The following is a 14,293-nucleotide window of genomic DNA, read 5'->3' on the forward strand; positions in this document are numbered from 1 at the left end:
ATCTGTAATGAAGAACTATCTGAAAGACGTGGCATAAATATTCAGTCACATCTTGATAAGATTTCGAAGTGGTGCAAAGATTGGCAACTTGCTTTAAATGTTCAAAAATGTAAAATTGTGCACTTCACAAAATGAAAACACATAGTATCCTATGACAATAATATCAATGAATCACTGTTGGAAGCAGCCAACTCATACACATACCTGGGTATAACACTTTATAGGCTTATGAAATGGAAAGATCACAGGGGCTCAATCGTGGGTAAAGCAAGTGGTAGACTTCAGTTTATTGGTCAAATATTGGGGAAGTGCAATCAATCTACAAAGGGGCATTAAATCCACCTGTCTACTCTGACCCATGATGTCATCGATATGGTGTAAACGGCTAGTTTCAGCATATACAATATGTGGACAGTGAAATCACTACTGAGACATGCTAACGAAAATGTGAACAAGAATAAAAATGGCACTTTAATGTCTCACCCCAAATATAGAATGAAACTAATGGGACAATCATGAAAAGCTGGGGGTCTTGGCTGGGGACACGCTAAATATACAACAATTAAAAAAAACATTGCATCATCCTAAAACAAACAATATAAAAAACTTAAATTACAATATTCTGCTACACCACCACAACCACAGCAATCACACATTTCCCTTGACCTATATAGATCAACCGCGACTATTAATATCAACTAAAACCAGACACATTCAGAGTCACTTGACTAAAATACAAACACAGAATTACACAAAAAGTTATTGGAAAACCAAAAAATAACTTCTTAAAGATGTAAAAATGAAGGATAAAAGTAATATGTAAGTGAAACAGTATCTCTGATGACCAATCTACATCTCTCTAACCAGGTCCGCCGCTGGACAGATCACCAACTATTGTCATAGTGACATCCGACAAACAAACTCTGGTCAACTTCATACTCTAAATGCATGTATGACACTTCACATTGTCAGCAGTCAGGTTGAACTGCTGTATAAACCTTGTCATATCATAACCCAAAGCAACCCGGAGGGAATAACTTCAATTTTTTTGGCGTATTCTTCCCTCACGAAATACACTATTACATTTCGGTCCATAAACACACAACTATAATCGTACCTCACATAAACACATAACACCATCCCCCTCCCCTCCCCCCAACAATAAATCAAAATAACTGGTGACACATCATTCTCTTCCAACAACCTCACAGAAAGAACTTTGTGTGAAGTCAAATGAGCGAATACCACATATAACACAACATCTTCAAACCGAACATTCACTGCAAGAGCACACCACCAAATACAACAGGCCATCAACAAACACACAAAAACAGTGCCACGATGACATCATAACATTTCCATCACACGTGCCAAAGCAAATGGTGGAATCGCACACTTCCCTTGGCCCCCTACAAAAGAGATTGCTTACCAATCACTTGTGCGACTGATTCTAGAATATTGCTCAAGTGTGTGGGACCCGTACCAAATAGGGCTAACAGGCGATATTGAACATATATGGAGAAGGGCAGCCCATATGGTCACAGGTTTGTTTAATCTGTAGGAGGGTGTCACAGAGGTACTGAAGGAACTGAACTGGAAGACTCTTGAAGATAGGCGTAAACTGTCCTGAGAAGGCCTGTTAACAAAGTTTCAAGAACCAGCTTTAAGGCTTGACTTTAGGAATATTCTACAATCCCCTAAGTATCGCTGTCACATAGGGATCATGAGGATGAGATCAGAATAATTACTGCAAGCACAGAGGCTTTGAAACAATCATTCTTCCTGCACGCCATACATGAATGGTTTGGGAAGAAACCCTAATAACTGGTACAATGGGACGTACCTTCTGCCATGCACCTTGTGGTGGTTTGTAGAGTATAGATGTAGATGCATGTCCAAAATAGTGTAAGTGAATCAGCATTTATAATTATGTGAAACTGTACTTTTCCTTGATGGGGATTCAACATTGTTGACGTTTAACCATCACGGTTAAATAAACCAGTTATGGAAGGGATGTACAGGGTCCGGCATAAAAAACTCCCCGATTACAAAGTAACGTGCAGCGGACAGTAGAAGGAGCAGAGTGGTGGGGGGCGCGTCGTTAAGTAGCTGCCTACGTGCCGTTTTCAGTGTACGCCATGGCGTGGTCTGGTGAACATCGTGCCTTCGTAGTGGAAGATTTTATTCAAAATGGCGAATCGCCTATTAATACTCAACGTGCTTTTCGCGTTCGCTTTGCGCTCGGACGACGGGACCCTGTTCCCGATAAGAAAACAATTTATTCTTGGGTTGCTAACTTTTGTGAGACAGGTTCTGCATAAAAAGGAAACCACCTGGACGACCACGGACTGCAACAGGCCCCGGAAACGTTGATGCAATTAGAGCTTCAGTTCAACAATCTCCTCGACGATCCGCTAAAAAGCATGCGGCAGCATTACGGATATCTGATCGAAGTGTGAGAAGAATCTTGCATCGAGATCTTAAAATGCATCCTTACAAAATTGTAACTACGCAGGAGCTGAGTGAACGAGACTGTGGTGTCCGTGTAAGTTTGTGCCAAGACCTTCTTCGAAACATTCGTCCCAACGATATTGTGATTTTTTCTGATGAAGCACACTTTCACCTTGCCGGAACAGTGAACAGCCAAAATTGCAGGTACTGGTGTGAACACAATCCCCAAGAACTTCTTCAACGACCACTTCATAGCCCTAAAGTAACAGTATGGTGTGCTGTTTACAATTCCGGAGTGATCGGTCCTTACTTTTTCGAAGAAAATGACAGGAATTTAACCGTCAACAGTGAACGCTATTGTGCCATGCTCCGCGACTTTCTCCAACTGCAACTAAGGGAGCTTTTTGGTGAAATAGAGAACGTGTGGTTCCAGCAAGATGGTGCTACTGCCCACACAGCGCGGCAGTCACTGGCATTGGTGAAGGAAATGTTTCCTGGACATGTGATCTCGTTGCGTGGAGACATTGGCTGGCCCCCATGATCGCCGGACTTAACGCCCTGTGATTTCTTTCTTTGGGGCTATTTAAAAGCAAAAGTTTATGAACAACGTCCACAATCTTTACGAGCCCTGAAAGAAGCAATTACACAAGAGGTTGAAGCTATTCCACCTGAAATGACTCAAAGAGTAATGAATAACTTCAGGGAAAGACTCAAACAGTGTGTCGACAGTGCAGGAAGCCATTTAAGGGATGTTTTATTTAAAAAGTAAGACCATAAGAGTATTTTCTAAAATAGCATAATATGTACTTTTATTTAGTATAAATAAAATTGTTCTACCTTATTTGTTTTTGTTTTTATTAGCTCTCCTTAAAGGGGAGGTTTTTCTGCCGGACCTTGTATGTATGCAGGATGATTTTGATAAATGTGGATAAGCTTCAGGAAACAACCCTTGAGAGGATAAGGAGCAAGGAAAGTCATATAGACATAGGGTCATAAATGTAGTCCAAGGGAGTTACAAACACTTGAAGGTGGAGATAAAGGATCTTTGAGAGTATAGGTTTCAATAAGTGAAAACATACATGAGAAAACACCAGGCAAGTGGGAATGTTCTTTCTGCATTAGTGTTTTACTGATAAGGTGGAAGTGACCCACTGGTACCGGTTTGATGTCAGTTTGTGGTTGGGAATTATTGGCAACCAACTTGGGCTACTAGAAAAGATGGTGCTCCAGCTAGCTTCCCCATTTTAGAGCAGAGGCATCTCAAGAGCACCTACCCCAGCCACACATAGAGGCTGAAGCAATACTGATGGCTTGTTGCCCCATACCAATAAAACATTACTACAGACAGGATGTTCCTAACTGCCTTCTGTGTTCTCATGTGTGCTCCTATGATTTAAACATACACTGTCCAAGATCTTTTCTTTCTACTTTCGACTGGATGAAGCTCCGCTGGTACACATTTATGATCATATGCTAAAAATGAACATTTTTGCTCTTTATCTTCTAGTTTGACTGTGAAAGTTATTTCAAAATTTTTGGGGCATGCTGCCAGGACACAATTATTTCCGCTCCCAATATTTTGGCTAGAAGGTTCTCAACTAAACTACTGAAAGAGAAAATAATTTCATCTATATGCATACTTGAAAATAGGTCTTTATGAAATATTCTACCCACTGGGAAACTTGAACAATCATATTTTCAATTGTGACACTTCTGTGTTCAGTGCCATATACTTGACCAAGGAAAGTCTGACAACTTTCTAGATCAGTTTAGAATACTTTGAAGGCTGCGTATAACTTGCAAATTTCAGATATGAATTCCAAGACTGGGAAAATATGATTTGTAAGAATCTACAGAAAAACATAAATCCACAGAAAATCATGTGTTATCAATGGTTAGAAAGCTGTAATGTATTTCACATTCAAAGTAATTACATGGACCACCTCTATAATATTTTTAAAGAGAATCATAGTCGACCAGTATACATATTCACATTCACTTGAACTTATACCAGTAAAATGCAGGTTGCAATTTTGTCCGCAATCAATCGTTCGTAAAAAATAACCATTTGTATGATACATAAAATGTTCACATAGTTTTGTATTATTTCGCTTGACTTGTCATATATTGATAGTACACTCTTTGTGCAACATATAATCAACAGGACCAAATAAAAAATCAAATAAAATCAAATCACACTACTTCCAGTATGGTAATGTGTCCTAAAACTGATACAGCAAAAATTTTCCAAATACTGGTACACCCAATTTATTCATAAGAGAACCGTACTTATCACAAATGTTCCTACTATTATTTATGCCGCCGTTCTTTGGGAATGACCAGTCATATTTTGTTTTTTTCCATTATAAACTCAGCACTGAGATAAAAAATAATTTAGTCAGTCACCATTTTTCACATCGAAAATAAATGTGCACACAGTTCTACAACATTTGCCACAATCTTGGAAATACTGATTCTTTACCCACCAAATTTGGATTACATAGACAGAAAGATGTGCTCTGTCTGTTGGGCTAACCATTACTTTCACATTTATTATATGGAGTTAATTAATAAACAGTCAATATTATCCCTAAATATGATACACTGCAATCCCAAAATATGATACAGCAGTTTCCTAAAAGTGGTACACACTTTGTTTTTTTAATCATGCCATTCTGTTCACTGAAATGTGTGTTACTTGCTGCAATTGGCAATAATGCAGCAGTTGTGCTGTATTTCTTGCTATTGTTGTTAGGGCAATAATGCAGCAGTTGTTGTGCTTTATTTCATGCTATTGTTGATACTAGTGCAGCAAAAGCAGCAGCAGAGGATATGAAATGGGCTACAGTTTTGAGTTACTGGTGTACTGCTATTCCTCTCAGGTCTCTTTTACAGGTACGCCTAAGTATAGGTTTCATCTAAAATAGGTCTCAACTGTTCTTAAATTTATTTTATGCCAATATTATATAATATTAAATTGGAATATTTTGGGTCATGACAGGAACAGTATGGCATCTTCATATAAGAAAAAAGGAAGGCCATATAGTAAAGAAGATATTTCTTCAGCCATAAAAGAGGTGAAAGATGGAGCTTCACTCGGACAGGTAGCATTGAAATATAAAATGGATAAAATGTTTCTGCACAGAAGGGTACATGATAATCACACAGGTGTGCAAGGTAGGAAAACAGGCTTGACAGCAGATCAAGAAACAACTTTATCTAATCACTTGAAGACACTTGCTAAATGGGGATTTCCAATGACAAGATCTGAACTGTTGCTGGTTGTTCAAGGCTTTGTGGAACAAAATGGTTTGACCACTCGTTTTAAAGATGGAAAACCTGGTTCAAAATGGTTCAGACATTTCTGTTTGTAAAAGTCATTAACACTGAAGAAGCCGGAAGCTCTTGAAATGAATCGCAGAAAAGCTACAAGTGATCATTTTATTATTTATGATTTCTATGATAAATTAGGAGCAATATTGGAAGAGCTGGACATCAAAGATAAACCAGCCAATATATGGAATTTGGATGAGACATACTTTTCAGCTGATCCTTGCAGGGTACAAGCTGTCGGAGGTATTGGTCAGAAGTTTTCCTGGGATATTCAGGGTTCTGGAAAAAGACAATACAACAGTGCCTGCTTGTGTGTCAGCTGCAGGCAGGGCTCTTCCACCACATATCATTTTTGAGGGGTGCACCTACGGTCCTCCTGGAAGGGAGCACGTGATTTATCTGGAACATTTTATTCAACTGCTGTTAATGGTTTCATGACGTCATTGAGCTACTTTGGTCATTTCTGTGACATTGTGATAGAGAGACCTTTACTTCAATTGTTGGATGGTCACCTTAGTCATTTAGATCCCACAGTAATTGAAAAAGCAAGGAATACGAGAATTGCAGTCATGAAGCTGCCCCCACATACAACTGACCAGCTGCAACCTTTAGACAAGTGTTGCTTCAAGCCTTTTAACCACTGAAATCAGAATTTGTGGATCTTGTGTGTAAAGTATGGCCAGATGCAATGAAACCTAAAAACATAATACCAGGCTTGAAGAACACAGGATTCTGCCTCTATAACAGGTCATGGTATCCTGTTCATTGACTGGATCCTGAAAAATTACACACGTATAATATAAAAAAAACATGAACAAATCCACAAATATCAGTGAGCCAGACCTCAGTATTTCGGAAGAGAACACCCTGTTGCCTTGCTCTGATGGTGGTGAAGTTGAAGCTAGCGGTTCTGAAAAAATTAGTGTAACCCCTGTTTACAGCAGTGAATCATCAGCAAGTTTTGAAAATTTACCCCTTCAGACGAAAGTAATAACTTCAGAAGAATACAGCAAACTCATTGCTGAAAAAGAAAAGCCTCCAAACAACAAAGGATAAGGCCTAAGCCAAAAGCAGAAGACTAGGAAAGTTATGCCTAGAGCCAAAACAACTGCAAATACACAAACGAGTAGGCCTAAGGAGACTGATTCAGATTCCAACATCTCTTTGAAGAGTGATAACAGCCTTGATGATGTCGATCTGTTAGAAGAATCCACACCAGATGCTATTGTAATGACTAATCCAGCACATGCAACTGAAGGAGATTATATTTTGGCTAAATTTCAAGGAGGGAAGAGAAATTCTTACAGCTACAGATGTGTGTGCACCACTCAAAAAATATTAGAAAATGATCTTGAAGTTATGGCTCTAGAGTCTGTAGACAAGGAAAAAACAGTTTTTAAATTAAATGAAAAAGACATTTCTCTGATTAATAAGAGTGATGTGATAGGGGAATTGCCAATTCCTCATGTTGTTGCTGGTTTTGGAAATATCAGACGAGGAACCTGTTTTGTGTTTAACGGTCCTGTTGATGTTCATGGAAAAAAAATTAATAATAAAAACAAATAAAAAAAATAAGACAGTGATTCTCTTTTGTGCGTTTGTAATTTTTGTATCAGTGTCAATATGTCAAGTATAATTGTAAACAGTTTCTACTCATTGTAGCTTAGATTAATAATGTCGAAAATAGAAGAAACAAATAAAGAAGTTTTGCCAGTTGAGCAGATAAAGAAGTTTTTGAAGCTGACACCGACATTCATTTCATGCCATAAATATCCTTAAAAAATCTGTGAAAGGAAACTCCCAGTTATACATAGGGGTCATTTTTTGGTGCTCTATCTCATTTTTAAGACCTCAGTCTAGTATCTTCATTGTACTTAGGAATACCTCATATTAAGATTTTCAGTCCAAAAAAATGATACAGTGTTTTATTTATTTTTGGTTTAGATTTGCAGCTCTAAAGAATTAAACACAGTGCCATTTTAAAGCAGCTACCATTGTCTTTCATATAATTTTTTTTCCTTTCTGGTACTCTTTTTCTTTAAAAAATGAAAACACATTTTGTAACATATTTAGGGGAACTTACCCTAACTTAAGTCCTAAAGAAAAGTGGGATGCACTGTTATGATCAGTTATAAAAAATGTTCACCAAAGTAATACAGCTACTGTGAACATGTGGAGATTCATTGATTGATTGAATGTCAATTTTAGGAATATCTGTCTACTTGATACATAAATCAAAACAAAACAAAAAATCATTTTGAGAAAGCCGAGTTTAAGGATTAGGTAAAAGCCAAGGAAGTCTGGTTTCAACTGTTCACCTCCAGCATTCGTTTTAATTTGCACTTCCACCTAGTGACATTTCCATTTTTATCAGTGCTGGTTTGGAGGAATCGTGAATCCACCTTACCAACTGTGAGAAAAATTTGTCAGCTATGAACAACTGAGACAAGATAATAAGCCCTGTCTCAACTGTTACGTTAATATCTTTTCACTAATATAGTTATTATGTGAGAAAATAGCTTCGTGCGTATGACAGCTTCCACATATCTGCTCGGCGAGATACAAGCCCAAAATACTTTTTTTATGGTTTTGTTGTGCACCTACGTTTAATAATAGTGTTTGAAACAGCGTAGTTAATGCTGCACGTTGGTTATAACTGATTCTAGTTATGTGGGCGTCATTTATTAATAGTTGAAAAATACACAGTGTTTTTCTATGTGGCAAGCAAACGCTAAATGAATTCTTTTTTAAGTTGATTTTGTGAATACGAAACGTCACCCTAATATAATTTTCGGTGAAACGGCATGCAACAAAAATGTTTTTATGAAATCATTCACTGCATTTCTTCTGAGCGTTATTTTTCTAAAGAGCAATGTACCGCTATTACATTAAGTTTCACTTGTGTTCAGCACCATACCTTTCGTATTCTTGCAACCCTGCTGGAGGACGAGCAGATATTATCACCTTTCTGTCATTAACACCTTTCACTTTGGCAACTGTCCGTTGTCTGAGAGTTGTTTATAAGCTACACTACAAGCCGATAACAAACGCACACATAACCTACTTTATTTTCCTACATATCCTTACTTCCCAACACGCACTAGCGCTCTTTAACTTCTGCCTATTTGCGTAAAGTGTGGTTATCTCATTTTCAGCCTTGATACCGCATGTTACGTACAGCAGTTACGCAGATTCGGTGGATCTGCCCCTAATGAGCATCACAGCATTCTGCTGAGAAAAACATATTTGAAGTGGTACTAAAATGACAGATGTAAGTCGAATAGTCCTAGCCAGTGGCTAAACACCGTAGTGTTGCAGTGATTCTGGCAATGAAATTATAAAAAGCAAATTATGTTTCAGCCTTAATTTTTTCTGAGTATGAAGTTACATGATTTTCAAAGGGCAAGTAATAGTATGTTTAATACCCTTTATTTCTATTTACTGCGCAGCTGCGTAATAGTACTATTGGGAAAATTTTGTGTTGATACCTTCCGTTTCATAATGTTTCATCAAAACAGATTTTAGGGACGCGTTTCATCGTTTGGAATTATACTTCCCAACATCTAAGTGCTAAATGATCGTATGCTTATAGTTACGAACAGAGAAAATAATTGGCTTCTCTCGGGGGGTTATAAGTCGTTCTTTGAGTGGAAACAGCTGTTGTATTCGTAGTGGCGAATACCGATATGTGCTTTTTGTCACTATAATGTAAAGAAGATACAAGAAAGACGAAAATACATCGGGATTAACAAAGAGCAGCAGAACTCAACTGAGCCGAGAAGGTACAGTATAAAACTCCAGGTGTATTGTTTAGCTTTATCTCAGTTGTGTACTGTGTTTCAAAGCTGCGGTTATACTGAAGCCGTTTATTACACAGTACATGACAAGATATTTGGGCAAAACGCGGAAAGTTCTCTCTTGATGTCAGCGAGAAGTGATTATACATCATGGGCGAATGATTTAGTATTCTTCTTCTTCATTCTTCACGATCAGGCCCAGAGGACCGCGCGCCACCACAGTTAGAGCTCTCCATCCGTCTCTGTCTTCTGCTATCTGTCTCCAGTTTTCCGTGACTCCCAGCTGCAACAGGTCTTCTCTCACTCCATCGATCCACCTCTTTCTAGGTCTTCCCACTGGTCTGCTGCCTGACGGGATCCAGTCCATTGTGATTTTGGGCCATCTTGTTGCCTCCATTCTAACAACATGTCCAGCCCATTGCAGTCTTTTGCTTGTCATCACTCCCACGATGTTAGGCTCCTTGTACAGCTCTTCTAATTCAGTGATATGGCGTCTTCTCCATTCTGCAGTAGTCTGATCTCTGACTGGTCCAAATATTTTCCTGAGGACTTTCCTTTCAAATTTTAGCAGTCACTTAAGGTCTTGTTTTCGAGTGCTCCAGGTTTGAGAACCATAAAGTACTACTGGCATTATTAATGTCTTATACAACCGTAGCTTTAGTTGTTGCGAGACACTTCTACATTTTAATATAGGGTCTAGAGAGTGATAGTATCTGTTTCCCGCCTGTAGTCGTGCTTTTATCTCTGCTTCAGTTGATGTTACTTCTGTAAAAAATGATCCAAGGTATTTGAACTCTTTCACATGTTTATACCTGGTGTTGTTCACAATTAAATCTTGAGAGTTCTGGATCTTTCTTCCTATGGCCATATACTCTGTCTTTTCAGAGCTATTTGTAGACCGATCCTAGCTGCCAATAACTCCAAGGTCTGGATACTTCTCTTCAGATCTTCTTGTGTGCATGCTAATAGTGCAATGTCGTCTGCATAGGCCAGATATGTAATGTGTTCATTACCAATTTGAATGCCCTTGATGTTTTGTCTGTTGAAATCCCGCATTACCTTCTCAAGTGCCAGGTTGAAGAGGACAGGTGATAGCCCATCTCCTTGGCGTAATCCTGTTACAACTTGGAAGCTTTCTGTCATTTGATTGCCTACCTTAACCTTAAGTTTTGTGTCATTTAGGCATACCTCTACCAGTTTGACCAACTTCTTTGGTATACCAAACTCTGTCATAGTTCTAATCAGGCTAGGTCTATGTATATTGCCGTAAGCCTTCTTGAAGTCTACAAACAGGAGATGTATCTCTCGTCCGTATTCGTACATTTTTTCACAGACCTGTTTTAGGACAAAATCTGGTCCGTGGTTGATCGCCCTGCCTGGAAACCTCCTTGGTATTCTCCAATTGTGTCTGTTGCTATAGGTTTTATTCGTTCTAATAGGCAGTTGGAGAAGATCTTATAACAGGTGTTGAGTAGCGCTATGCCCCTGTAGTTGTCACATACGGATTTGTCTTTCTTTTTATATATGGGGCATATCACAGCTACCTTCCATTCCTCTGGTATTTCATGTTTTACCCAAATTTGCTCGATTAGCTTGTGGATTTTGAAACAGAGGATTTCGTCTCCAGCCTTGAGAAGTTCAGCAGGAATACTGTCCTCACCTGGACTTTTACCATTCTTAAGGTTTTTAATCTGGTTCCTTATCTCTTCAATGGTGGGTGGAGGATATTCTGGGTCTATTGTTACTGGTTCATCAAACTCAAGTAGTTCGGTTGGTTCATCAGAGTTTAGTAATTCTCTGAAGTATTCCATCCATCTTCTTCCAATTTTTTGATCTTCTGTTAACATTCTTCCATTGGCATCTTTTATGAATCTGTGTTGATGGTATGTCCCTCCTTTAAAACTTTTCACTTTTATATAAAGTTTTTTATACCTATTTCCATGAAAGTCTTGTTCAGCTTCCTCCATGATACTTTTAACACATTTTCTCTTTGCTTTCCTCAATGTGGCTTGGGTCTGCCATCGTGTTTCTTCAAACTTCGATTTTTCTTCTTCTTGCATATTGCTTTGTATCCACAGTAGTTTGGCCCATTGTCTCTCCCTGATAGCTCCCTCACACTCCTCATTGAACCACACTCTTTTTCCCCTAGTTCGCTTTGGGATTACTTCTTGGGCTGTTTCTTTAATGGTCTCTGCAATCGCCTTCCAGTTCTGATCTACCACAGTATCTCCTTCCTCTTCATTCAAAGCCTCAAAAACGGTTTGTTAGTGCTATCTTGAAAGTTCTTCTTATATTATTTTCAGTCAGACTCTCATGGTCATATCGAGTGACTCTTTGCATTCTTTTGTGCTTCCTAGCTCTCCATATTGTTTTCATCCTTCCTCTGACAAGGAAGTGGTCTGATCCACATTCCGCACCTCTTGCCGTTCTAACATTTTGTATCCACTTCTTTATTCTCTTCTCTACAATTAGGTGGTCAATCTGGTTCACTGTTTTCCCATCTGGAGACACCCAGGTTCCTTTATATATTCTCTTCTTGTCGAAATCAGTACTACTTATAAACAAGCCTTTTGCAGTCGCAAAGCTAACCAGCCTAGTGCCGTTATCACTGCTCACATCATGTAAACTGTGCTTTCCGATGGTCCCCATGAAGGCTGCTTCTTTCCCTATTTTCGCATTAAAATCTTCCAAGGATAATTTTGTAATGTTCACTTGGTACATTGTCTAAAACCGTTTCTAATTCCTCGTAGAAAATATCTTTTTTGATGTCATTGCTTTCTTCAGTTGGGGCATGACAATTTATATATGTGAGTTTGTGTTTTCCCGTGTCTATGGTTAGGAGTGAGATTCTGGGGTTGATTGATTTAAAATCTATGAGAGTGGTACAGAGTGATTTCTTCACTGCAAAACCAGTTCCTAGTGAGTGGTTTGTGATGTGTCGACAGAAGTGCCGACACAGTGTTATTTTGAGGGGGCCGATAGGCACGCTATAAGCTCACGCAGAATATCTTGAAGTCTGAAACAGGACGCTCAATGAATTGCTATAAAGAAAAGTACGTTGCTTTGGGAATACTTAACTTTTAATCCGTCATTGGTTTACGACGTTCTTGATGAGACATTTCATATGATAACTATCAAACTATGTAAGGCTAATGGCGCCTTGCTAGGTCGTAGCCATGGACTTAGCTGAAGGCTATTCTAACTGTCTCTCGGCAAATGAGAGAAAGGCTTCATCAGTGTAGTCGCTAGCAAAGTCGTCGTACAACTGGGGCGAGTGCTCGTCCGTATCTTGAGACCTGCCTTGTGGTGGCGCTCGGTCTGCGATCACACAGTGGCGACACGCGGGTCCGACATGTACTAAATGGACCGCGGCCGATTTAAGCTACCACCTAGCAAGTGTGGTGTCTGGCGGTGACACCACAGTTTGTTTCTGAGGCTCCATGGAATATGACGTAGTTTTCCATTTCTGTAGCTCCGGTTTCTGTCCACCTTGTTTCTTGCAGGGCCAATAGATCAATTTGATACTTATCTGCCTCCCTTATTACACATTTTGCTGCCCCAGGTTGGTATAGGCTTCTGACATTCCAGGTCCCTAGTTGTATTTCCTTCCATAGTCCTTGTTCTTGCTTAGGTCGTTTTACAGAGATCAGTCCTATCCGAGGCTCTTCTGTGATGCTAGTACCGGTGATTATTTTTTCCAGGACGGGTTGGTAGCCTGTCACCAACCCCCAACCTGGAGGACCAGGATTTTTCATTCGGGGTTTTCTCCTGTAGAAAGATTGGCTTCTCCACGCCTATAGAGGTCTTTCTGCCCTTTTGTACATATACCAGGGAATGACAGGAAAAGGAAATGGCGAGGACAGGTTTGGGATAGGAAAGGGGAGCAATAGATCATTGTGGGACACACTTTGTCTGGCTCCTCCCCTTTGGCCTGTCCGGCATGGGTGACCCTGCTGGTAGCTACGCTACCGCTGGCGTAGCCCTCCGGATCCGGAGCACGCAAACCTCCTCGCCCGCACGGACAGTGCTACGTTAAGGCGGTGTCCCCTGAGGAGGAATGATTTAGTATTAGTTTTATTTTTATCTCAAGACTTGCTCGCTGTTTTGTGTACATAAATATATACACCTAATTTGTACATGTATAGATATGAAAGTAATTATTTGATGCACTTTTGAATTGTTTAACTTTTAGCTACCTTTCATTTTATATTTAGCTGGCGTGTTCAATATCTTTTCAAAATATCTGTGGCTAAATAAATAAGTAAGAAACTTAACTAATAATGATATTGCCAAGAGCTGTAGTGCGGAATCCTTAGGAAACGCAGTCTGAAACAAAGGAAGTAGATTACTGTACACTTATTCGCCCACTGCTTGAATACTGCTCACTGGTGTGGGATCTGTGCCAGATGGGGTTGATAGAGGAAATAGAGAAGATCCAACAGAGAGCTGCGCGCTTCGTTACAGGATCTTTTAGTAATTGTGAAAGCATTATGGAGATGATAGATAAACTCCAGTGGAAGACTGTGCAAGAGAGACGCTCAGTAGCTCTTTGTTGAAGTTTCTAGAACATATACCTTCACTGAGGAGTCAGGCAGTATATTGCTCCCTCCTACGTATATATCGCGAAGAGACCGTGAGGATAAAATCAGAGAGATTAGAGCCCACACAGATGCATACTGACAATCTTTCTTTCCATGAACAATACAAGACTG

At 39.4% G+C, this 14,293-nt stretch overlaps 1 protein-coding gene across 2 annotated transcripts in view; it reads right to left on the minus strand.

Moving 5' to 3' along the window:
• LOC126469743 (D-2-hydroxyglutarate dehydrogenase, mitochondrial) overlaps positions 1-9,055 on the minus strand; it is a 62,667-nt gene extending 53,612 nt beyond the window's left edge. The window contains exon 1 of one of the 2 annotated variants that reach the window (XM_050096965.1): positions 8,702-9,055. The gene's annotated coding sequence lies outside the window, so the exon portion shown is untranslated. The remainder of the gene's footprint in view (positions 1-8,701) is intronic. The other variant, XM_050096958.1, reaches the window with a different exon arrangement.
• Between the last annotated feature and the right edge of the window lie 5,238 nt (positions 9,056-14,293).

Source organism: Schistocerca serialis, chromosome 1, assembly GCF_023864345.2.
Source record: "Schistocerca serialis cubense isolate TAMUIC-IGC-003099 chromosome 1, iqSchSeri2.2, whole genome shotgun sequence".
Classification (NCBI taxonomy): Eukaryota; Metazoa; Arthropoda; class Insecta; order Orthoptera; family Acrididae; genus Schistocerca; species Schistocerca serialis.